The sequence below is a fragment of the Pseudopodoces humilis genome, chromosome 18 (assembly GCF_049639895.1).
Source record: "Pseudopodoces humilis isolate 2021_Gansu_Grassland_sample_001 chromosome 18, ASM4963989v1, whole genome shotgun sequence".
Classification (NCBI taxonomy): domain Eukaryota; kingdom Metazoa; phylum Chordata; class Aves; order Passeriformes; family Paridae; genus Pseudopodoces; species Pseudopodoces humilis.
The window spans coordinates 7330970-7356286 of NC_142217.1; positions in this window are offsets into that span (position 1 = coordinate 7330970).

Sequence of the window (25317 nt, forward strand, 5' to 3'; positions counted from 1 at the left end):
TTTACCCTTTATGTTCTATTTGTCCTCACCCTTAATCACATTAGGCATTCGTTGTTCTCATCTTTCTCTTTCAAATAACAAAGGTGTTCTGTCCTTTTTCGCATTTGTCACTTGCAGTCTCCTTCCTCCTGGCCTCAGGTTTCCTGGGCTGAAGCTCAGGCTGTGGGTGAGGTGCAGGGATGCTCCACGCTGATGGAAGCTCAGCCTGTGCCTTTATCCCTGTGGGCACAGCAGGAAATAAATAAAGTTGTGACAAGCAGGAAGTTTGTCAGTGCCTTTCACTATCCCTTTCTGGAGCCTTTAAGTTTTCTAGCAGTGTCTCTGTATAAAGGCAATTTTTGAGAGAAGGAAAAAGTGGCATCCAGTAACGGCATAATGCAAAGGGAGCAGGGGTTTGGTGCCTGGCTCTGAGATGCACCTCCTCCAGTGGGAAACGGTGGCAAAGTTGCAAATATTTGCCAGGAAAACAGAAAAGGAGAAAATTGGAAATGCTACTTTGGCTAAATAATGTTATATTTAAAGCCTACATTTTAGGAGAAAATTGCTAATGATGGGAAAACTGCTGTCTAGTCCCAATTTTTCCCACCTAGTATAATAGCATTAAATGGGCTTTATGACTGAATACACACAACAGCACACACCAAAGGCTGTTCTTTGCTTTTCCTTGCTTGACTATCCCCATTTTGACCCTCCTGACATGAAAAAAGGGTTCAGGTACATCCTGTACGGCACCTAAAGAAACACAGCCTTTTTTAGACACTCCTTCCCTGCTTCTTTTCATTTCCCTTTCAGAACTAAGGAACAACTCACAGGTTTAAAACTGCACCTTCTGAGCTCCAGGTCTCTAATTTTGCAGTCTTTTAACTTTCCTTCTGCCCATCCTGGAATTCCTGACATACTACACTTATTGTAAAATTGCAAAGACAACAGAAATTGTTGACATGATGGAAAAGTAATAAGGATGATTAGAAAACTACATTCCTAAAGTTGAAAGGCTTACAAAAGAGGATAGGAAAAGGACTGATGCCCTACAAGACTGAGTCTCTCAAGTGACACAGCACTTCAGTACCCTGGTTCCAATGTTGGGGCCAGTGGGATGAAGCTCCCAGGATGTGATTTAGAAACAAATGTTGGGCCAAATAAAATCTTCTTATTAAAAGTCGTGTTTGGATTTCTGGATAATTTAATGAGATTATTTTCTCTTCCCTGCTCCTGAAGTTTTCTTCAATGATGGCCTAAATGGGAGAAAATTAGTGGCTGTTTAATGATTCCCCAGCACATTGGTATTATGATGACATTTTAGGAATGTGAACTGCTTGATGGATGGATGGATGAAAAGATGGAAAGAAAGAGCCTTTCTCCAAGAAAAGAGTCTCCAGCAAGCTTTACATTTCAGTAATGTTTGTGGCCAAAAGTGCTTTGAATGCATCATTAGGACTTTTCATATGTTTCTAAACCACTCCATTTTTATTTCAGATGAAAATGGACCTGTGATATTTTTTTTCTTCTGGGCAATTCTTAGCCCTGCACCAAAAGGGCTTTTCTGTAAGCTGAACAGACCCCAGGCCATGAGTGTGCTCTGCTATTTTCCATGAAATTTAAGATTGCAGTCAGCTGTCAGACTTCTGTTTCCTATTTTACCAGAAGACATAATTCATCCTGGGAGCTGACTTAAAAGTGGAATTTCAGCAAGACTAGACAACTTGAATTTGAGGACATATGCTTTCCCTTTTGAAAAGGTCACTCTGTGCCTAGAACACACAATCTCTCATTTCTGCTCTTCCTTTGTAGCTTTGGGAAATGAAATATTCCACAGAAATTTTGGAAATATCTAGAGCAAAGAGATATCTGACTAAGTTTTGATAATTTTACCCTCACTGTGGTCTTCCTGGTGAAGTTTCCTTCTTATTTATCCATTAGCTTCTTTAAATGTTAGAGCAAAGGACCCTTCCATTTACTATTTGCACACATCATGACAAAGCCCAGGTGCTCAAAGTGCCTTAAAATCAGTAAGGCAAGAGTTACTCAGACTCAGAGGTTAAGGCATTTTACTCTGTAGGAAACAAGCCTGCTGTAGTCATTATCTATTGATATGCTGCTGTATTTTTTTTCTAAATGGTGAGAAACAATAAAACCTTTAAATGAATGTCTGGAACTATGGATCATAAATGAACGTGAAATATCTTGTACTGTCAGATTTTAGCTTTGCTCCTGTTTTCCTTTATTCCTAGAGCCCGTGGGTGAAACCAATGGGGATAATTTTTTTCCTTAGATTTGAAGTATTAAAGGATTTCTGAAAAGCCTTGCAGCCTGGTAGAGCTCCCTGGTGTGGGAAGATCCCAACCTTTCCCCAACACTTCTCAGAGACCCCCAAATTTGGATGGCCAAATTGTAGAGCTCTGTCTTGCAGAGCTGGCCCCAGGCACAGCCCCAAAATGCCTCCAGAGGGGAAGGCTCAGGGCATTTACTGCTACCAGGGTCACTGTTTTGCCCTTAGAGAAAAACACCAATAATTACAACTTGTCATTCTTCCATGATCAAAGTGACCAGGCTGGTGATATGTAATAAAAATAACTGAAGAAGTCAAAGGCAGCATTTCAAAGTAATTTTTATGAAGGCAAGAGATCAAGTGATCCAATCGTTCTAGCCACTTCAATAAATATAGGGTGGTGATTAGCAAATAAAACTGGGTAATTGTAGTTTTCTGCTCAACTCAGTATAATTTGCTGAAGTATCTATGTCAATCAAAATTATATTTAGATTGACACTGTAAGGATATGTAAAACCTATTTATTCTGAATAAATATTTAAAGAGATTATATAAGCAGTGATGTCCAAAGCTGAGGGATTTTCCCTGAAAAGATGAAGATTAGTTATTGATAATAGCCTAACATAAAAGTACTCATCTGGTTTTCTAGAATAGTCTAAGGATTAATGGTTATAGCCCTAGATTTTTGAAATGGAAGAATTCCTCCCTCCCGTCCAAAATATTCAGTTCTGGATTTCTTTGTCTCCACATCTCCAGTGGCATTAGAAATATCCACTCAGACTGTGGGATAAACATGGATTTCTGGGATGATAGCTGGAAGGTGTGGAGGACAGGCTGGGCATCTTCAGTAATGGGCTCTTGAACAGCCAGTGCTAACAGAATCCTGTCACTCACCAAGTAAATAACTGTAGGCAATGGGATAAAAATGGTTTTAATCTGGCTTGACTTTTTCTAGGAGCTTCTGCAAAACCAGGATTTGAACAAAACCTGCAGAATTCAAAAGCAGTTCATTGGCAAATCAAGTCATTTTGTTTTAAAATGTTATTTTCCATATATGTACCAACCCTGTTATTCAAAATGGGGAACGAAAATACTACTGGTATCAATGCAGACCCAAAACTTTAAACTTGGAAAGAAAGTTAATGAAAAAATTAATCTTGAGTTACTGTATTTTACAAAAAATCTTGAATATTATCAGCACTGGAATTTTGTTATTTTAATATTGCCACTAAAGCAAAAATCCCAAACCCAGTCTGCTCCTTACTTGCTCTGAAATATTATCTCTTTCAAAGCCAAGGATGATAGTATCCTTCTAGGAGCCTCCTGTCAAAAGCAGAAGTTTCCTGCTTTCAATCATTTCCTAGCCCTGAAGCTTATAACACTTGAAGTGAGTTTGTCTGGAGTTATTAATTTTCTCCAACTCTTTCAGAAGGAGGACTATCAAAAATAGATGCATGCAAATGTATCATTTAACTAAGAAGCATAATGCATGCAAAATTTGGCTTTGAGTAAACGATATCAAGTAGGTCACTTTAATCACTGACTTGGATGGTTTTTAGCTCCTTTCAAGTCTTTCTGTCAAAATTTCAAGACTTGGTAACAAGTGAAGAAAATGTATTTTCCATTGCAAAATTGGTGATGGCCTGATCCCTCCAGTTTGCTCTCACTCATGCAGAGCCCAGTTATTCCTCAAACCTTCACGTCCACATGTTTTACTACTCCTGGGCACAATATTTTTTGGTCCCATTTTTATAGAAATAACAAACGAAGGCTTTTAAGTGTTCTGGGTAGACAACATACCAAATTTCCAAGAATTTAGAATCGCTAAGAATTCTGAATGCTCAATTCCTTTTAAAATGTATGGCCTGTGTTCCCTGGCTTTTGTTTGTATCCAGAACCTGCACCTGAAGCTGTTTCACAAGTGCTCCCAGTAGTATCACACAATTTCTCCAGCCTTTTCAAGCACCAATGCACTAGCAGTAATGGTCAGATTTCAGTTTTTCAAGCTGAAATTTCTCTTCTGAAATTCTATCATGCCTGCATTCCCATTCCCCTTCAGGGAGATCTTTAGGGTACACATTTATTTCTCATCTTTCTGAGTAGAAGACACAGCAGTAAAAACATTTTAACTGCTTTTTAAGCAATATGTTAATTGACCCAGCTCTCTTTGATGGTTTACACTTGTCTTAACAAGCACATAAAAACATCTGGTGAGAAAAAATAAAGAATGAACTAACCCAAACAGCATTGCTGTAATATTTTTCATTTACAACCAGATGAAACCTTTTATACATAAGCATTATATTTCTTTTACCACCTTTTGTTTCGTAGTATTTTTGCATATGGAGAGGAATGTGCCTGGATTTATTTGTTTTTACAATTATGTTGTATAGGCTTTTCTGGTGTTTTGTGGATCACAGATGGAGAAATATTGGATTAGAAACTGTGTAACTATCCCACCACCCCTCACCTACATGCAATTGTCTGTAAAATCTTAAGACTCTTTCACTTTTTTATGACCTCTTGGGATTCTGTTTTCTCACTGAAAATTGAAAATACATGTAATTTTTAGTGGCATTCCATTGTATTATTCCCAAAAGACTTTTGTTTAAAAACTAACAGATGCTTTGATTTTTTTTTTCTTTTTTTGCTCTAGATGACAACTTATTAACACAATAAACTTCCTCTTTATGTGACTGTTCTGTGCTTTTTTTTGTTATCCCAAATGGAGTCATTGAATTTAGATAATACACTTATTTACAACCTCACTGAAACCATCTGCTCCTTTTAATGCACTTTTTTTTCTTGAAAGGTCTTAAAATGTCAAGATGAATCTGTTATTGTGGTATGAAAAGGGTTGTAAAAATTAAGAGCACTGGGAGAGAAGGCTCCTCTGGGGTGGGTCACTCCCACCCCCTCTTCTCAGCCTTAGATGAAGACATCAGGCAATGTTATCCCTGGTACCACGCCCCGAGGAGCTCAGCTCCCGGAAAGGAAAATATTCTCTCTTAACCAACAGCCACTGCTGCTTGAGAGCAGTGGTCCAGCAGGTTTTAGCCTGCCTGTAGTCTGGCCAGCCAGTCTGCTTGTCCCTGTTGAGTACTGGGAAGCTCTGCGACATCTTGTCGGTAGCCTTGCTGAGGAGAAAGAAAATGACATGCACTGATCTCTTCAGAGTGAGCTGTTTCACAACAGCTGGCCACACTGAGCAAGAACAGTTTCCTCTTGGTAAATCCATACCGTTCCTCCTCATTGTCTTGCCCTTCTGTATTTGGCTGCGGCTTCTGTGAGGATGTGCTGCACAATTTTGTCAAGGAAGGGAGATTGAACTGCCCCACCTCTGCCTTTTATTGAAGATGGTTTGCCACGGCTTTTGAAATGTGAATGTTACCTGCCATGAATCAAATAGATCAGCAGCCTTACATGCAGCCTGTCCAGTCCCGTGGACCATCCATGCCTGTGAACCCCTAGTCCTTCATCCTTGCCAGTCATGGGCTGTGCTCTCTGCCCCAGCCTTAGCAGGTGGAAGGAAAGGGCTCCACGTTAATGTTTCATGCTGTAAGTGCTACTGATGAATGCCATGGTTGGAAAGAAGTGTGGGGATTGAACAGCTGGGAGGACACAGATGGAGTAAGAAATAGTAAATGGCTGACAGCCATATCAACAGACAAAGGATATGTGTTATTTATATTGGGTTGTTGATGTTGAAGACAAAGCAAATTGAAGTATTTGGGAATGAAGCAGATGGGATGGACATGGTTTCCAGAAGCATGGGAAGAGGAACATTTCACCAAATGCATATGTCAAGTCATATGCCAGCAGAGATAACAAAAATAGATATTTACATTTGCAGTAAATCTGTAGCAGCTTTCTGCGAGGCGGAAAACAAAGCTTTTCTGTCAGCCAATGGTGAATGAACGTGCTCTTCCTGGAACAATCTGTACTTTGAAGCTGCATTTCTGGTGCTGGAAGTAAACTAATGGAGCTAATGAGGGCAATTACAAGCTCCACACTATTGTAATCCATGCCTTTCTAGAATCCATACGCTGCAGATGTGAAAGACACAAAGCCCTAGGCAGCAGAGGCTGAGCTGCAGTGTCCTCCCAGGCTTTGTACCAGGTGTGCTCCAGCTCCTGCCACAGCCCCTCATTTCCCATCTTCCTCTCACCAAGTCTTTTTGCAGACCACGAGATCTTCCTCATGATTCAGGACACCATGGGACCTGTGCTTTGGCTAAGCTGCCAGGGTCTGTGACTGCAATAAAAACATGTCATTTACCTCTGAAGTTCAGCAGGTTTCGATAAGAATAAGCACTATAACTCTTTAGATCACCTGCACCGGCTTCTCCCCACCTGGAGAATGCACATCACACCAAGAGCTCACAGCGTTCAATGTCAGCAATTCATCTAGTGAGAGAGAAAAAGAAGCCTGTTCCTTTTAAATTAAATGATCAGCGAATATTTGCTCTAAGATTTAGTGATTTGGGTTATATACGAAAGCTTTAATAGCCCGAGGTGAAAAATAGAAAGAAATTAGCTGGTTTACTGAATATGATGATAGGAGAGAAGCATATAATTACATTGAATAGACATAAAACCACCTCTTTAAAACCTGCTCATTATTGTTTTAATACTTGGAATGTGCATTTGCTGTGGTGGTTGTGTGCAGCTACTGCTAAATTATTGCTACAGCAAGGTTGTCATTCAGGTCCTTGGGTTTTGTACTTGCCCCTTTTTCCTGAGGAATTATATTTTTATCTTTAAATACCTTTTTCTTAAAAAAATATAAAAGCAAAGGGAAACTGAAAAAATCTTCTGTGTTAGTCATAGAGGAATATCGCATAATTCACCAAATTGCCCTTCTCTCCTATAATTGTAAGATTTTCTACGGAAAGGCAAAAGCATGTTAAGGTATTGCTACAGGCTAATAAGAAGGGGATGTAGCAGAATTTTTTGAAATGCTGTGAAAGTTACTTTTCAATTGTGACCAGCAGAAATTTAGAAGGCTATTAATGAGACTTCATACTGAGCTGCACATTTTCTACTTAAGCTAAATGTAGCATTTGTCAGAGAAAGTAATTTTCCTGTCTATTTGTATTCATCACAATTATATATACCATGTTTCATGCTTTTTCTATACAAAGAGGTGTATTTTCCTCTAGGTATATTATCCATGACTACAGTAAAAGAAAAATAGTGGAATTTCTCTCAAATTTTTATAAACTACAGTCAAGTAGATGCCATTGGGTTTGTAATCAAACATTAGTTTGATTGCTGTAGTGCCAGAGCGGCAGTCAGAAAAACATCTTTGAGTAATTTATGAAAAATTAAATTTCCCTAATATTTCAGAAACAGGAATGTGCTCTTTATTTCTCAAAAATTGTCCAAACTTCAAAAACCTTTTTTCTTCCCCACTTCAGGCAAGTTAACTCATGCTTTTCCAAGTTTGTAAACAGTCACTTTGCATTTGTTAATGTGATAGTCTTCAAGTAATTTGAATTACTTCACTGAAAACAGCTCCTAATGTTTTGAGGTCAAATTGCACAGCAGTCTGCAGTTAATAAAGCACAGCAGTCTGCAGCATGAACCTCCTGGGATCTCATCCATCTTTTCCTTCCCCTGTAAGGAATCACAGCTATACCTCATTGGGGAAGAGCACTGGATCTCCATCTTCCCGAGACAGACGTGTCAGTCTAAAAGGGATGCGTGGAAAGCTCCCTGTGCTATTCAAACCAGCACATCTCTTAAGACAATAGTGTCTAAATCCTGCATTATTAACGACGTACCAAAAAGCCTTCACTTTCCAAGCAGAGTGCTCAATCATTTAAACTTTTACTCCGAAATTACCAGCAGCGCTGTAATGGTGCAGCTGGCTATAAATGGAGGCAGGTTGCCCGTGGCAATGTCAGGGGGGATGGTGTCAGGCTGAGGGTGCTGGCAGTAATCCGTGCTGACAGCTCTCCCCATTTCTGCCTCTCTCCGGTGTGATGAGAGCGGACAGGGCTGGCCATGGAGCGGCACCGCGCATCCAGCGCTCCCACTGCGCTGCCCTGCTCCAGCACCGCCTGCAAACATGGCCTGCCCAAATGGCAATTCCTCACCACTGGGGTTGGAGTAACCAAGGGAGGCTGCTGTTTGGAGCCTGGGAATCTGCTGTTCCGAGTGCCTTCCTTCCAAGCTGCTTTCATAACTCGCTGAATCGGTAAAAGGATGAACAGCAGAAGCAGCAAAATTTAGCAGGTAGCTTTAGAAACATGGGATAATCTATAACAATTCTCCCTTTCAATGAGTCCCTCTGCCTTGGATGGACACCATTCCTGTGTGGGGTTCTCAGAGGATGCAGCACTGATTTAAGTGTATTGACTAAAGATAAACCACTGGTCTACATCTCACTCAAATGTGATTTTCTCTGTTTACTGAGGTTCTTTATCCTTTTCCATGTACATCTCAAATACTTTATTGCCAGTGTTTATCTGCTTTGATGTCCTGAATGTTAAAGAAATGGATTTCTAGGCTTTTTCATATTAATCAATAGCAAAATGGCACATTCAACTTCCTCATATTCAATTTCCACTTGATATTAACAACTGTAGTAAATGTAGTGGTAAATATTAGATTCTGTGTAAATATTTTGAGAATGGGGTGCTCTTGGTAATTTGAAAATTGTGTAATGAAATGATAAAGCAATACTATTTAAATAAGGCCATAGCAAAATTGGCTTGCTCTTGTTTACATCTCACAAGTCAAATGAAGCAAAACCATCTGATTTTTATGTTTTGGGGGCTTGTTTGTTTTTAAATAAAGAAGTAGTAAAAGTGCTATATAATACATTTTGACTAAGTACCGAGTAAAGTTTTAAAACTTGAAAGAAATGTCTCTTTCATATAGGCATTTATTGTGCAATTTAACTCATTAGGTTTGAGAAATTTTCCTCAGGCTTTTCAGATTATAGGTCTATTAGTGTTATTGTAACTGCTGTTGCAAAGTCACTCTCAAAGTTCTGACAATAAAAGGAGAGCTTAGATGAGTAGAAAGGTTAATTTCATGGAGAAGCTTTCATGGAATGTTGTCATCATGTCTTTATGCTGGACATTAACAATCAAATCACTGGACAGATGCCATGAAATGGAAAGGTATTTTAGTGCCCTGTGAGATGGGATGGCACAGAGGAGGTGGTGTCCCTTTGTTGCACAGGAAAGAACCTCACAAGGAATCTGTACTCTTTGTGTCACATTTTCAGAAGTGCATTTCTGTGACCCTTTCAGCTGGAATCGAGGCACAATCAAATTTCTGATTTATAATTAGAAATTGATTTTTTGGATTTGTGTGACTTAGAGCTCTGGTTGGTGCATGCCTTATGATTGGCAACCTTAGCCAAGGAGACAAGATTGAAAAGGTCACCAAGTTATCCATCCTTTAACTCACGGTGATAAATCCAGGCAATGATTGAAGGAGAGAAGTAGATGGGCTGGAGAAGCTTATCTCAGAGTTTGCTGTACTGTGCTTCCTGTCTAGAGATACTGATAAGTTATAAATCACATGCTACAGAGGCTCTTCAGGTGATGCGAAGGTTATCTGTCCCAGCATTGGGGAGTGTCTGCCAGAGCTTCAAAAAGTCCCAGAATGTGGAATTGATCTTTATATTGCAAACTGTGAGGCAGAGCACAGCTCATGGAAACCACTGAAATCTCCTTCCCAGCCTTTTGCCCTGGGGTAACAAGCAACAGTTCTTCCCAGGGGCTGGAGATCACCCTCGTGCTGTTTGGTGAGGCTCTGACACAAAGCCCTGGCTGAACACTTGCTCAGCACGAAAACCAATTGTGAAACAGGAAGCCTGTGGCGGGGCAGGTGTGTGGTCACATCTGGGCTTTCAGCACAGTGCTGTGGGTGGTCTGGAGCATGCCATGGGATTTCTTGTATCCACCAGAAGTCTGCTACACCCATCACATCAGGACTTTGCCCTTCACCATTTTCTGGGACATTCAGAGAACTTTGTGCCTGTTGTTGGGATCTCTCTTGGCTTTGGCAGTAGACTCTGCTTCTAGGTCCAGGAGTTCTGGTTCTCTGATGCAGCAGCAGCACTTTCCCTGCCTCAAAAAAGGTGGAATTGGAGCTGTGGTGGTTTAGGTAGTCTGGAGGAATGCTCATCTCTGCAAGATATATTCTGGAGGAGCACTGAAATAGGATGTATGCTTTTGCATGATATTGAATAAAATTAATTACAGCTAAGAATATTCTGCTCAGTTATAAGAAGGGATGGTCTTGGATCACTAGGATAGAGATGAGAGCATTTATATGGCAGGCACAGGCAGCTGGAGGAAAAGAGAAGGGTCAGAAGGAGAAGAAATTCTGCTCTAAAATATATTTTATCTGTTTTACCTAAATTTTACCTTAGCCAAATGCCCAAACAACACAATGTAAAAGAGTTATCTAAAAATAAAAGGCTTTCAGATCACTAAAACTTAATTTATTATGGGTTTGAGAAGCAGCTGAAATAGGAAAGTGCTGAATTGGCCTGCTAGGAAGGATAAAGCAGGAAAGTCTTCTTTCACTTACTGATTCCATTTTGGTCGCCATCCACCTCCATCACGTTTATCCTCCTGAGAGCTCAGGCCAGGAGACATCTTCCCTGGCACAGTGCCCTGCAGGCATAGCTGCAATACTGATAAGACCCAAATACAGCTGTTTCTTCTCAGAAGAGTGAATGCTCTTGGAGGAATTCAGCAGGGAAGGGGAGCTGAGAGCAGGCAAGTCTGAGGCTCACAGGGAGAGTGGAGCTCTGGTAATAGACAGTGTCTTCAGACTTGCCTCACTGACTTTAAAGATGGTTTTTCTTCTGGTGTTTCCTGAGTTATCTAAGTCTCCTTCCACAATAATAATTTACAGATAGTATAAACAGTACTTGTTAATCCAAGCATTTAAAAAAATATCTTCACCTATCAAGCCAACTTTTCCTACTTCTCACAGTGTCAGTTTGTATATTATGGTGTTAATATCAGAGAGAAATATAGGAATATGAGCACCAAAGTATAGTCAAGATGGTATAATTTAAAAAGAGAAAATCTGAAACTGCATTCTTTGGTCTCATCACAGTCAAAGCTTTTTATAGGGAACTAAACAATAGTTAATATACACATCAACAGAAGTGTAAAGGTTAAATATATTTGTGATTTCCATTTTAACACCTCTTTCCAATTCACTAATATGCCTTTGCAGAAGGCAAATTCCTGCACTGCTTATTTATTTACATGTGTGTAGGTAAAAGATATTTGCAAAATATTGAGTCATGGCCAGGCAGAAGAGCACTTACATATATGTCCTGAACCCAGCCCTGCCCTTGAGATGAGAGATTTTCATCTCATTTTCTGATTCTCAGAAGGAAAGGCAGCCCAGATAAAGCAAAGAAGGTGGTGGTGTTTTGCTCTCCTGATTTGACTTGGAAGAGGCGTAATTCAACTGAGCTGTGGCCAGCAGGTACCTTCTGCTGACCCCAGCTGGTTTTGGACCAGGCCCACTCAGCAGGTTGATTATACATCCTTGGCTGAAAAATATAATGATTTACAGGTCTGTAAGTATTCCAGGGATTTTGGGATCAGAGAAGTTAGTGCACTCAGTGAGTGCTCTAGATGTGTCATACAGCTGGCTGGCTGGTTTCACTGGGATCTGTGAGATCCTACGGCTCCTCTTTGGGGTGAAGTGCAGTGCTGGTGGCTCCAAAAGCTCTTCAGGAAGCCTTGGGAAGGCTTCTCCAGCACTCCTGGAGAACTTGCCTACCCAAAGCCTGAATGTCTGCTTGGAAACACAACTCTCCGACCATTTTACTGAGAGACAGAATTCAAAATAAAATTCTTTTAATAGATCCTGTTGGAGGATAAATTTACATTCAGCAGTATTTCATGTAACTCCATAAATAGTCCTCATTTTTGTGCAGAAACAACACAGGAACACATTTGCAGTTCTCTCTTTACTCAGTTTTCCCATCCTCCCTCTCCCTGACCTTTCCTTTCAGGGGATTTGGCAGATTAACCTCATCAAGTTAAACTCAATGTGTATTGAGGCTCTGTGTGCTCAGAATGGCTGTTCCTTTTCCAGCTTCATCTGCCTATCCAGTAAGATGTCATTTCCTCTCCCATTGTCATTATAAATTCTGTGTCACTTCATAATGCGTTCTCTTTCATGCAGATCATCTCTTCCTACATCATTCTTTCAAGAATTAACTGGGTACAATGGTGTGTGTATATGTAATATGAAAAATAATTGATTTAAAATATTTATAATAAATTTTATAATAAATTTTATTACTCAGCAATTAAATATGTGGAAAATAAAGATTCAGTTTTTTCATGAAGTCAGAATTATCAGGTGACAAGAGGAGCTCCCTAGGGTCAGACTGGTGTTGTGGTGGGGTAGATCTACAAGGGGTCAGTGTCAGCCTCAACAGGGACAGCACTGAAGAAAGGGATCAGGACTTGTAGCAGGACAGAGACAGATGAGGTGGCAAGGAGCTGATTACGAGCCAGCTGGAAATGCAGAATACTGGACTCTGAGTTTGACATTGGTGTGATAATTACCAGGGAAGGGAAGGGGTGATGAGTCTGGAAATCCAGAAATACTGTGGCAGTTAATCTGTGGAATAGAGAGGCAGCTCTGGCAGGGAGGACAAGGAAAGGCTGATGAGGACAAGGCACAAAAATGAAGTAAAATTTTGTTCAGATAAACTTAAAAGTTGTCAGCTCCACTGTTATTGTGATGGTGGGAAACACTTGAATTTGAACCAAATCAGTCTTTAGACAGAGGATGGGAGAAACCATTTGAATAAAGAAAATATTCTTGTGCCAGCCCTTCCTTTGAAGTAACACCAAACATTGGTTCTCTGGAGTACTTTGGCTCCTGCCATCACTCGCCCTTTCCACAGGTTTGAAACTACATTTTTCTCACAGTAATAATCCATATAATCCTACTATATGAGCTTAGATAAGAATTTAATTAGCAGCAGAGTATTGTAAGTGGAAAATTGGCTTGTAGAATTCTACACAGAGACTGAGCACTGCTCACTTCAGAGCCAGTAGCAGGTTTATTGCAAGATGGTCAGCACAGAGGGGTCAGGGATATTAATTGTAATGAGGTTTCCATTTCCTCAATGAGTCTGGCTTTTCCACCTTGTATTAAATTGAGAAAACCATGGAACACTATGCAGTATTTACCTTTTAACTTCATTGAATAAATATTAGAATGCTTGAAATAAAAACTTTCATATAATAAGAAAGGCTCTTCCTATTCTTTCATTTAAAAGCACAAAGAAGACCTCAAACAACTCTTTAATAATACAATAGTACTACAGCTAGGAATTGAAAGCATGCAAGCTTCCAATCAGCTCATCTGTTCCCTCATGGCAAAGAGCATAAATATTTTGGAGGTCTCAAATGTGCTTTTATCACTAGCAAGGTAGGAAATAATTCTGCAAAAGTCATCAAAGGAAATTATACTTTCATAAATGGAGCTCTTGTATCACTGTAAGCTGTGTGTAACTTGCTTGGATGTCTTTGCCATAAGCATGTACACCATTCCTGGTCTATTTAGGAACTCGATTTTTTTAGGCTGCTGTTTCTATAGCTGAAGATAACATTCAACTCCACATTTGAGATCCGTGGTATGTGACACTACAAGAAATGCTGATTTAAGGGAAATAATGGTATTAGAAGTAAATAACTATTTTTAAAAGAAATTAATTATAATTAGATTATAAAGCAGCATGAATCAACTCTTCATTGTGATGATTTTTCTCCTGAGGGGGTAACTGAGATTGGCTGTTTGTACAGGTTGTAATAGTGACAATAACCAGGTTTGTAGTGCAAGTGTAGGCAGCAAAGAAATTTCTACTGAGAGCACAGAAACACTGACTCCTTAAAGTGGCACTTTGCTTTAAAGGCAGCTCTGTGTGAGGTGTGAGGCGGTGGGGAACCGGTTCTGTACAAGCACACAGCGCAGCCAAAGGTCTGCAGAGCAGTGATAAAATCCTGTCCTGTCAATGGCAAGGACTCAGCTCAGGGCTGGGGTACAGCACACACAGTGCAGAGGATGAAAGATTACAGCTGTGGCTGTGACCCTCCATGGCACAGCATTGAACTGGACTGGAATATTAACTCTGGGCTTTGAAGTCCCTTAAACTTCAGGGAGCTTAGGGAACCTCTGGCCTCCCAGCCCAGCTATATCACATCCTCTGTAAAACAATAAATCCAAAATAATATTTCATTGTCTAGGAGATTTAATTTCTAAAAGTTATACAGTGATGCCTCTGAAAGTTCATTCTGCTTGCATCCTAAATTGATGGATTTTCAGAGTCAGGCTGAGAGGTTCCTTTGGCGTTTAAAGTGGCTATAATTCAAAATGTTTGTAGTACCAACCCTCAGGAGTCAAAACATATAGCATGTCTAACTCACACCTGCAGAGAACATTTTAAAGTGTCTAGCTCCCATCTCTTCCCATTCCCACTGGCATGTTAGGTTTGATGTTACTCTTTGTTGTCATATCAGTTTTGCTCCCTCATCTCCCTGCCTTTGTGGAGCTCCGGTGTGCACGTGGCAGAAACGGCCTCTGCTTTGATTCCAAACTGAGTCTGTGGCAACACAGCACATCTCAGTCAGGAGCAGGAAAGAGAAAAGAGAAAAGAGAAGAAGAGAAAGCCGAGGTTGTTAGGAGGAAGTGGGCGACCTGGATTATAGCTGGTTATAAAAAGCAGCTCTGTGTGGGCTGGATGTGACTCTGCAGCAGATTAATACGCTGCCAGGTTCCCTCTGCAGGTGGCTGGAGGAGTTTGTGTGGCCTCCCAGTTCCCACCTTGCTGGGTTTTCCAGGTGTTATTGTCCCTGTCAGATTTACATTCAGTTATCTCTGTGATACGAGTGCCTTCCATCAACACCTGGCCCACGGGAAGCTGGCACCCCACACCACACCCACACCTTCCTCTTGCAGGGCTCTCGTCATGCTGACCTCAATTTCTTTTGCAGCATTACTTCTTTGCTTAAGTAAGTTTTTGTGCTGAATGAAATGTCAGCAGATAACATCAGTGCTACTCCATAATTTAATAGTTCCAAATATGGGATGGAGCCTGACTCAACATCCTCTTTCAGTAGACAGTTTGATATTTTGATAATATTTGCCCATAACTCCCTACACTGGGGACTAGCAAGTACAAGAAACACGACTGCAGATACATAAATATCTTACAGCCCTCCCCACCTTGTTTTTGGCAGCTCTTAGAGGCGTCCCTGTTGTGTTCCTTTTTCCTGGCCCAAAGGGGGAGTGGCTGTGCTCAAGACATCCCTCCCTGCAGCCCCTCTGTTTCTCTCTCAGGGAGCCCCTGCTTGTCCACAGCTGCTGATTTTCTACATCCATTCAGTCACCAAAATATTAAGTGCTTTTCCTTGATTCTGGTATTAACTTGGCTTCTGGAAAGATAATGGTGGTGGGTGAGGCAACTTGTCTTCTTCAGACTTTTTTTAATATCATTCGGAGAGGAGCCACACAGCAGAAAAATAAGCAAAGAAGATCTTCAAATATTGCTGGATTATGGTTAATCAAGAAAGAAAACTTAGAGAATACAGTACATCCAGGAAGAAGAATGTCTTCCAAAAATCCCTGGTTTTCAGACCAGACTGTTTTGAGGATCAGAAATAAAAACCAGGAGATGCAATTTTCCAGAGTTGTGAGAAAGCTCTAAGAGAACCAGTTTCTCCAAGGCCACAGTTCTCAATATCCCTTTTCAGTGGAATTTGTCACTTCAGCAGTATAAATGGATACTCTGGTTGGATGTGTTCTCAGCTCTAGAGAATAAGTACAATGTACTTTGAGAAAAGGAAGGTAAAAAAATCAAAACCTGTTTTTAAAGTGTTTTACCTGTGGGTCTCACACACATACACCTACAGAAGGAAAATTTTCCAGCCTTTGCATTTGGCCTCCATATTTTAACCCTGGGACAACCCTACTGAAGTCTTTACACTCTTTGCTATAACTCTGAATGTCACATGGATTATTGTATCACCTGACAATGGTATCAATAATGCTACTGCTCAGAGGATTCTTATTAATTCTTGTCACTGCCTTTAGAAATCAAGTAGTAAACATGCTGCACTGAAACCAAACAAGACCTAAACATTTTGCAGTCATAAGATCCCATTCATACACTTAGTGGAAAAACACAGGTTCAAATTGAAGTTTTTGCCTGTGAAGTTCCTGGTTTCTGTGGAATGATGAGCAGTGGGGCTGTGGGACACAGGGGGATGGAGCAGGACCTCAGGTGTGTGCTCTGAGGCTTCACAAAGCAAAGGGACTCCATGCCTGTGGATCCCTTTGGGGCAGCTCCTGCAGGGCTCCTGTCCCAGGGCTGCAGCAGCCAGGAGGGGCACAGCCCCTTCCCAGCCCTAGCAAGCACTTTTCTCCCCTGCATACAGGAAAAGCATTAATCAGGCTTTTGGAAGGCCTCCTGAGGAAGCTGTGGTTCCATGAACAGTGGGTGCTCGTACTGAAGTGCCATTGATACTTTCTAAATCAACAAGGAGCTAAATGGAGTTTGTTACACACCAACCACACAGATTTATGGTGAGCAAGTGCTGACACAGAACACGTACCTCTAAGTGAAGTGTAAGCTGCTAATCCCTCTCTGTCTTTTCTTTTGCATGCGACTACATTTCTTACAAGACGCTGTTTAACCTGAAACTTGACCTCTCTTCCTAAGCAATTAGTTCAATCAATAATTGTTCTCTACTTAGGGACCAAGGGAAAACAGTGGAACTTGCAAAGCTGCTTTGAAATTCATTTCCAGAGAGGTAAATGCTCATCTTAAAGATTGAAATTCCCCTCTGATTACTACTGCAGGTAGATTAAAAAGCTCTCCTGGTAAGATTGTAGCAACTTGTCACAGAAAAGAGCTTAATGATATTATATTTTATTTTTTTCATCACAATACTAGTGATTGCAATAAAAGTGCTTTAATGATTAAGATATGCACTATAAGTGTTAATTGAGATTAGAGTTATGTCTATGTTCAGAGCAGCTCCCTCTGAAATGACCTTGGCCCTTGGCCCTGGTGCATGACACTACAAGTTTGCTCCTGATTCAATCTTTAAATAGACACGAGAGGATTTGTTCTGATGCAGCCCTTCAAGAAGGAATTTGCGGTAGAAATGGTAAGATAAACAGGTTTTACAGAGGTCAGTGGTTGACTACGAGCTCGTGTGGCTGTGCAGGGCTGCAGAAAGCAGTGCTGGCTGCCCTGCTGGAGCTGCTGCGCTGAGCTGCAGTGTTCCCCTCTGGAGTAGGAGAGGTGCAGGCATGGAATTTGCCTCTCAGTGACAAATAAGTGATTAAGATTCTTTGCTATCACTCAAAATCCTCGAAGTACCATTTAAATGAATATTCTTACCATGGATTAACCACATGAAATCCACTTCAGGCAATAGCAGGATGCTGTGCTGCCAAGACGATTCCTGTCACTTAACTTGTGTTTCCTCTCTCCTGCAAATTCCCTCTTTGTGCTGTTAATGCAGCCTAAAAGGTGTTTGCATATCCATGTAAGTGAAGTTGCCCATACAGAGCATAAATGTCAAGAAATCTCTGCTCCCAGTAAAATCTCTCAACTATTACAGGATTTGCTTCAATGACAGACTTTATGTGAATGGAAGATGATATATTTATGTTTCAATATAGCTGAGCACTTCTTAAAGAGGAAGTTGTGAAGCATGCCAGATTATTTACCAAGGGACTGCAAATGTCACAGGCTGCAATAATGTGAGTTCAGAGAAGGAAAAATGCATTAGTGCTGTCAGTTTAGCCAAAATCCCAAGTTCCCAGCTCTATGCCATGCACTTCATATGGAAACTGGAAACAATTGTACCAACAAATAAATATCCAAATGATCAATCATGGAAGAGCTGATAAACATGAGGTGTCTGCAATGCCTTCTCCGAGACATGGACCAACAATTTCCCTGGTGAACACTGGGTCAAATACTTATTTTGATTTTGCTCTAGAGCCACATTGTGAACCAGATCACTCCTCTGTATAATCAATTGATTCAAAAAATGAAAGAGCTGAGCACAGCTCTTTCTTGGCTGGAAACAGCTGCTCAGCATTGGCAGAACCCATCCCACATTTGCCTGGCAAAGGCCAGGGTTGTTTTCTCTTGAGCCCTACTTGCTCCTAGCAACTGGCACAAGGGAAATGAGAAAAATCCATAAATCTCCTGTGTGCTCTGGTTTCCTACCCATAGCTCACACAGACAAGCAGTGTTTAGTGGTTTAACCACAGATGCCCCTCACTGGTGGCACAGTCACCTTTGGAGAAGAGTTAATCTTTGGAAGTTGGGAGATTTAATGCCAAATGCTAACAGGCTGCCTGGAGAGTGCTCACTGGTTCTGTGCTTGTAGCTTGAGGCAGCATTCCTGAGACAATAATCCTCTGCACTAAAAACCTTTCTCTCCCAGAAGGTGCCATAGTAACTACTACAAACTTTGCTAAAACTAAAGATGATTTGGAAAAGAGCATAAATTATTGTGTTTTGCAGGACCAATTAATAGATATCAACTAGTTAATAGATAAATCTTTCTAGCTCATGAAGTTAAAAATATAGAGAGTCTTCTTAAGTCTATACATTCTTATCACTATCTGGGGTGTCCTAAATGTGCATCTTTCCAGTCCATAAATATCTCAGAATCACTAGAGAGAAAACACTTAGTGTGCTGATGGATTTTCTTTTGACTCTTTAATGAAGCTAATAGACTCGTAAAAAGCATTTGGTAAGGTGGGAGAGGTAGGGAGGGAGGGAGGGAGAGAGATTTAAAAAAAGCTTTTTGAAATCTACAGTCTTCAGAGTTTTTCCCTGAGGTGCTTGGAGATTTCCTCTGTTCAGAATCACACTGTGGAAAGGGCATCAACAAAACAGAGAGCAGCAGTAAACAGATGTAAACCAGCACACAAAGTAATGTCAGCACAACTTATGAGCATTCCCCCGGACTTCAGTTCATGTCTGTAATATTGCAAAGATTTCAAAGGTTTCCGTTAGTTTTTGGTGGCTTCACATGCGGCATTTTCAATTAAGAATAAAACCCAGCAAAACAAACAAACAAGAAACCTCCCACACAAAACCAAAAAACTTCAGCTCCTTCTCTGTTCTAGATTTTGTGCTGGGTTGTGGCAGCAGCCCCATTCACAGGGGGTGACAGCAGCAGAGGCTCACAGGGCTGCTGCTCTCACCCTTCTGTAGCAACCCGGCAGGGCTGAAACTGCCACGTGTGGGACATGCACATGTGAGAGCAGAGCAGGCAGGGGGAAAAAGAAAAGAAGAAGAGAAAAAAGAAGAAATAAGCCAAATAAGCCCCCCAGGGATCCTGTCTGCTCACCTGATGCTTCCCAGGGCTTAGAACTGGGAAAAAGAGCAGCACAAGCAAACCCTGGAGCTGAAGGCAGGGGTGGCCAGCAGGACTCAGTGCCAGGCCAGGCCTGGATGGGATGGGATGGGATGGGATGGGATGGGATGGGATGGGATGGGATGGGATGGGATGGGATGGGATGGGCTGGACCAGGCCCCTGTGCTCCCTCGCTGCAGCTCTGTTTGCGAGTGTGCTCGGTCGGGCTGTTGCTGTTCAACTTCCCGCATCAACACATCAAATCTGTTTTGGAAACAGCCTCATTCCTTCAATTACCGTAATAGCAGTTAAAACACGCTATGAGCATGGCAGGAATGGTGATGAATGAGGCAGAGAATGACTCCCCTCTCCGTGTTAGCAATTCAGATTTGACTCAAACAGTCTAAGAGGTGAATGTGTTATTCTGCCTCTCATCCTTCTCGTTTTTTCCGTCCTCCCCTGTTTTCATTAAGCATAATCTGTGTTGCTGTTCTGCAGATCACTTTGCTGCTGGGTGTGCTGTTCCTGCACGGTTATTTGGTTTGATTTGGCTCTCTGTTTCAGTGTATTCTGTTGCACAGCTTGGTGTACTGGAGCTGTACAAGTTATCAGTCTTTCACACCTCTCTGTTATTTTTTCAGTACAGTCTGAAATCTTCTAAATTAATATTCCCTTTCGTGCTTTGTTTTTTCTTCCCTTTAATTTTTTTTAAAAGAAGCAAACGAATGAAAATAGCACTGGTGAAATCTTTATTTCAATGTTTCAGTTATTCATGACTGATTTCTGCTCCAAACATCCCAGCAACTGACTTTCAATTATTATCTGGATGATGTGGATATGCACAACATCCCTAAAATAATATTCATCTCCATCTCACCGCAAGCCTTGCCTTTCCTGATCTCCTGTTAGTTGATCCCTGAATTGCAGTTATGCCAGAGAAGTGGAACTGAGCAGATGATGGGTACTTAAAAATTGCTAATTGGAAAGCATCTGACAAACTGCCACACAACATACTAATGGCTGAAGCAAACACTCGTGAATGGTAAAATTACTCCTAACTGGACTCCAATTCAGGATGACAAATCAGAGTTCTCAGAAGAGGGAAACCTTTCAGTAAACAATGTTTGGTTTTGTCAGAGTTATCTTGCAAAAACCTGGCCATCCCTTTGTGCCCCCAGACAAAACCTGAGTGTGTTTGTTCATGTGGCCATTGCAGAAGCACAATCTCCTCCAGGCAGACAGCCCTGCTCTGCCTTGCCCTGGCCACGAGGCTGTGGGGAAGGAGCTGTGGCTGGTGCAGTCCCACAGCCATGCCCAGGGCACTGCCAAAGGGCTCCCAGAGCACCTGGGCAGTGCTGGAACCAGGCCAGGCTGTGTGAGCAGGGCTGGGTTACAGCAGGACTTACAGACAAACCTCTCTGCCCTGCCCTGCTCTGCTCTGCTCTGCTCTTCTGGGTTTCAGCAGGACTTACAGACAAATCTCTCTGCCCTGCCCTGCTCTGCAGTGAGCACCAGCCCTGGTGCCCAGCTGCCCCAGCCCAGAGCAGTGCCAAGGACTCAGAGTACTGGCAAAGAGCTGTGGCCTTCATCCAAGGATCCGACTTGTTGGCCAAATCCAACTGATTTGGAGTTGTCTAAGAGACTGGCGTCTTTTCTGTCCTCTTTTTCTCTGTGCTGAAAGTTAAAAATACCAGCAATGGGTTTAGTTTAGATCTCACTTGTGACCTGGTTCATTACTGCCTCTGCCACAGGCTTTCAGCTGTGAAATGCACAATGCCAGGCACACGAAGGGCAGATTTATTTTCCCCTCTCTCTTTCCATTTGCCAGCAGTGTGATAGAGTCAGTCACCAGGGGCTCTTCTTTGTTAATTTTAGGAGGTAAACAAGGGCTTCCTGCTAAGTTTTCAGAACAATATATGACAGCCATTTCTCTGCTGTCTTCTAGGCTTGCATGCTTGCCTGTGTCTGGGGTGAGAAAATGTCCTGATGGGTCCCAGCGCTGACCAAGATGAGATTTCTCTCCTGAGAAATTAGACTGCTGCTAATTACCTGTGCAGGAAGGAAGGCTTGGTCTGTTTGTGGGACACAGCCAAACCTGAGTTAAAGTCATAACAAGGGAAGATACTGCATGGTATTGCTGTCCCCCACCCTCCTGCACAAGCTGAGACTCATCCTGCCATTCCCTGGCGGTGAGAGTGGCCAGCAGAGAAGCTGCCAAGGTAGTTCAGCTGCCCCTCACCTCACTAAACAGGCCCTGAAATGCAGTGTCCCAGGATCCATAAAAGCCTGGCACTGGTGTTAGGGAAGGGCTGTCTCTGCACTGGCTCTCCTGCCCCTGCAGGGATGGCACCAGAGGGGAGATGGCTTGGCAAGGGCTGAAGGTTCAGCACAGCTGCAGCCATAACTGGGTGCTGGAGCAAATTCTGGTTGTGGAGGGGCCATCAGTGCTCTTCAAATACTGTCAGCATGGTTCTGGGAAAGTTTTCTTCTTAATCATCTCAGTATCTACTAAAATGAGAATTGTCATGGCAATTAAGACTATTAAAATAAATAAAAAATGCTAATGAGAGGCCAGCATGATCTATTTCAACACAATGAAATAGAAGGTTTTACTTATTACTCATTATGGTCTAGTTAAATATATTCATTTATCTGGAAATGTAAAAGCCCATATCCTTGGAGGATAGCTACCTCACAATTCTTATCTCCTTTTTCCCTCTCTTGAAAAGATAAATGCTGTTGTACTCAATCTCTGAAAAACTGCAGAAGAAAAAGCCAGGAATAATTAGATCTGATGGGGCTGTAAACATTTTCAGAGAAAAATAGAATCCCCTTCAGAAATCATCAAAGTAATTATTACACTACAGGAGCTGTAAGCTTGAGAATGAAGTAAGAGAGGAGTATTTGTTTTGGAGGTTGCTCTATTTTGGTCAGAAATTGCTGCATCGCCTGTTTCTTATTTTCTTTTATTAATGCTCTTTGCAGTGTGATATTAACCTCCACTAAACAGTTCCTTCTCAGTCTGCTCTTTGCTGTTCAGAATAAACTGCACCTGTTTCTACTCACATATCACTGTCAGATATTGTGTTGTTTCGATCACAGATGGATTTTTGGGTGCAGGGCCAGTAGCAGAACGCCGGTGACTCAGGGGGTGCTGTTGGGTCTCAGGATCTGCAGGGCTCGGGGTGAATCAGGACTGATGCTGCAGAATGCCATCAGCAACCTCTGCAGGCAGCTGTGCAGCCACAGCACCCAGCAGTGCCAGGCTTCCTGCTGTGTCTGCAACTCAGCACACAGGGACAGCCAAAGGAGCCATCGAGTAAGCTTTACTCCCAAGATCAAGAGATTTTAATGTTGCTCAATTCACAAGAATATATTTTTTTTTAATGATATGAACTCTCTTACAAAATGTGTTTACATGCTACTGCCAAATATTCAGCACATTTCTGATGTCAAGGACTCCAGGAGACAATTTTCAAACAAATAATAAGTTCAGCTACCATGTTCGGGAGGAGCTGCCTTGAAACCAAGTTTCTCAGAACTGTGGAATACAGCCATTGAAAAGTATCTTTCAAATCAAATTCAATTTGCCTCTTCCCCTAAGGGTCATCTATTATTATCTAATATCTAGGAAATATTTTGGGGTTTTTCTGATTCCATTCCCACTTGAGACAAACAAACGTGCACAGACAGACCTATCTGTCTGAATCCTTGCTCTGGTATCAAAGGGTCTTTCTGCCTGAGTTTATTGCAACAAATAAAAATCAATGCATTTTAAATGGAAAATCATTTCCACCTGAATTGCTGTCGATACAGATGTGGAAACAACATTAGTCACAGCTTGCTGAATGACAGGCATTTTCGCCTTACTGCTGCTTTGTGACTAACACTTCATGAGCAAACAACTGCTTTCATGCAAATAGAAAGCCTCAATCTCCCCAAGTACATGGAAACCATCATTTCAGAATGGAAATGACTCACATTAATGCACTGCATTTCATAACAGCCCTGTGAGATACAAAATTGTCAGATGATAAGGATGTGAGGCACAGAGATTAAATGATTTAACTAACTCCTCTAGACTGCCTTTTGACAGAGTCAGAAAATTAACTCTGAGTTTTTCAGTCCCCATCCAATATTTTAATCTCAACATTAGTAGTAGCAATATTAGAATAACCTCTCTTCCCAGCACAGTGATAGAGGATGCAATGGGCCATGAGAAATTGCTGCAGATACCAAATCCCCTCTCCAGTAAGGACTTTGCTTCTTTTCTTTCAATCTGTGCACACACCAGGCACAGCAAGACCAGGCACATAAATACAGAACAGCAATGTCAGGCCTCCAGCTCTTGGGCCAAGTGTTAAACAATTTTTAATACATAGATGAGGCTTTGGCTTTCCTGTGAATCTGGCAGATGAGACTTTCAATAGAATAATGTCCAACATGATTAGATGGGGCCTGGCTCTGCCCTTCACCACAGAGAAACTTTCCAGCTGCCCTTCTGCTCCCGGGAGCTCGCTGTGCCCGTCCCAGTCTCACCTTTCCCAGCTGTGCAGCAAATTTTGCGTGACACCACTGTGTGGCTCAGACCACTTGCCTGCAATTCCCAGTGTCTGTGCCACATTTCTGGCTGGTTCACTGATTTTTCTGGGCCTTTCTTCCCTCCCTGTTTATTCTGGGGAGGCGAAAAGTCCCCATTTCCCTGGTGTTCACTGTGGTGAAGGGCCTGGCAGTCCCTGCAGAGCATAGGGCATGTACAAGTTATCACAAAGAACCCCTGACGTGTTTGTTTTCAAGCCAGTCATTTGGAAAAATAGATTAAGGCTTTTTTCAGCTGAAATAGTTCTAATTTATTTCTAGATTGGAGTAACAAGTAAATAGAAATGAACCTGCCAGGTACAATCTCTTCAAAAGAGGTTCAGAAGCTGGGTTTTAATTGTTTTAGTTCTTGAGCAAGCAACATTGGCTACATAAACCTATAAATCACTGGATTTTAATGACTTACATCATATTTTTCCACAATGCATACAGAAAAAGGCAACAGCTAAAATCACTTAAACTGTGGAGCAGCTATTTCTTTATCCCATTTATTTCCACTCTTCAGCAAAATGAATAAAAGTTTCCAGACTACCTTTGTGCTATCACATTCAAGTTTACTGAGTTTTTATGCCTTGAATTCTGTATCAGACCACCAAGAAATATTTGTAGAAACCTTTGGAAAGCAATGTCCTTGTTTCAGTACCTCTGCTGAACCTAGCAGTCTTCATGTGACTCCAGGAGCCACTGCTCAAGCTCACACTGATTTGAATAATGTTCAAGTACTACCAGTATTTAGCAGCCAGTACAAAACCTGTTTTCTTCTGAATTATTTTAACCAATGTCAAGCTCTCAGTATTTTGCAGCATTTCTGGCATCTTCAGAGCTGCTCTTGTTGGAAGGGTCTTTTCTTTTTTTCCTCAGGTAAATAAGCTGGTTTGCTAAACCTGCCTGTTTAAAAGGAGGGTATTGATTCAAAGTTTGTGATGGAAAGGTTTCTGGGGACAGACTAAGGAATAAAAAAAAAAAGACACTCTGAATAAAATGTCTGACCCTCTTGAGTTGCAAAATGGGTGCTTTGACTGAATCTTACTCCAAAACTATGTTTGAA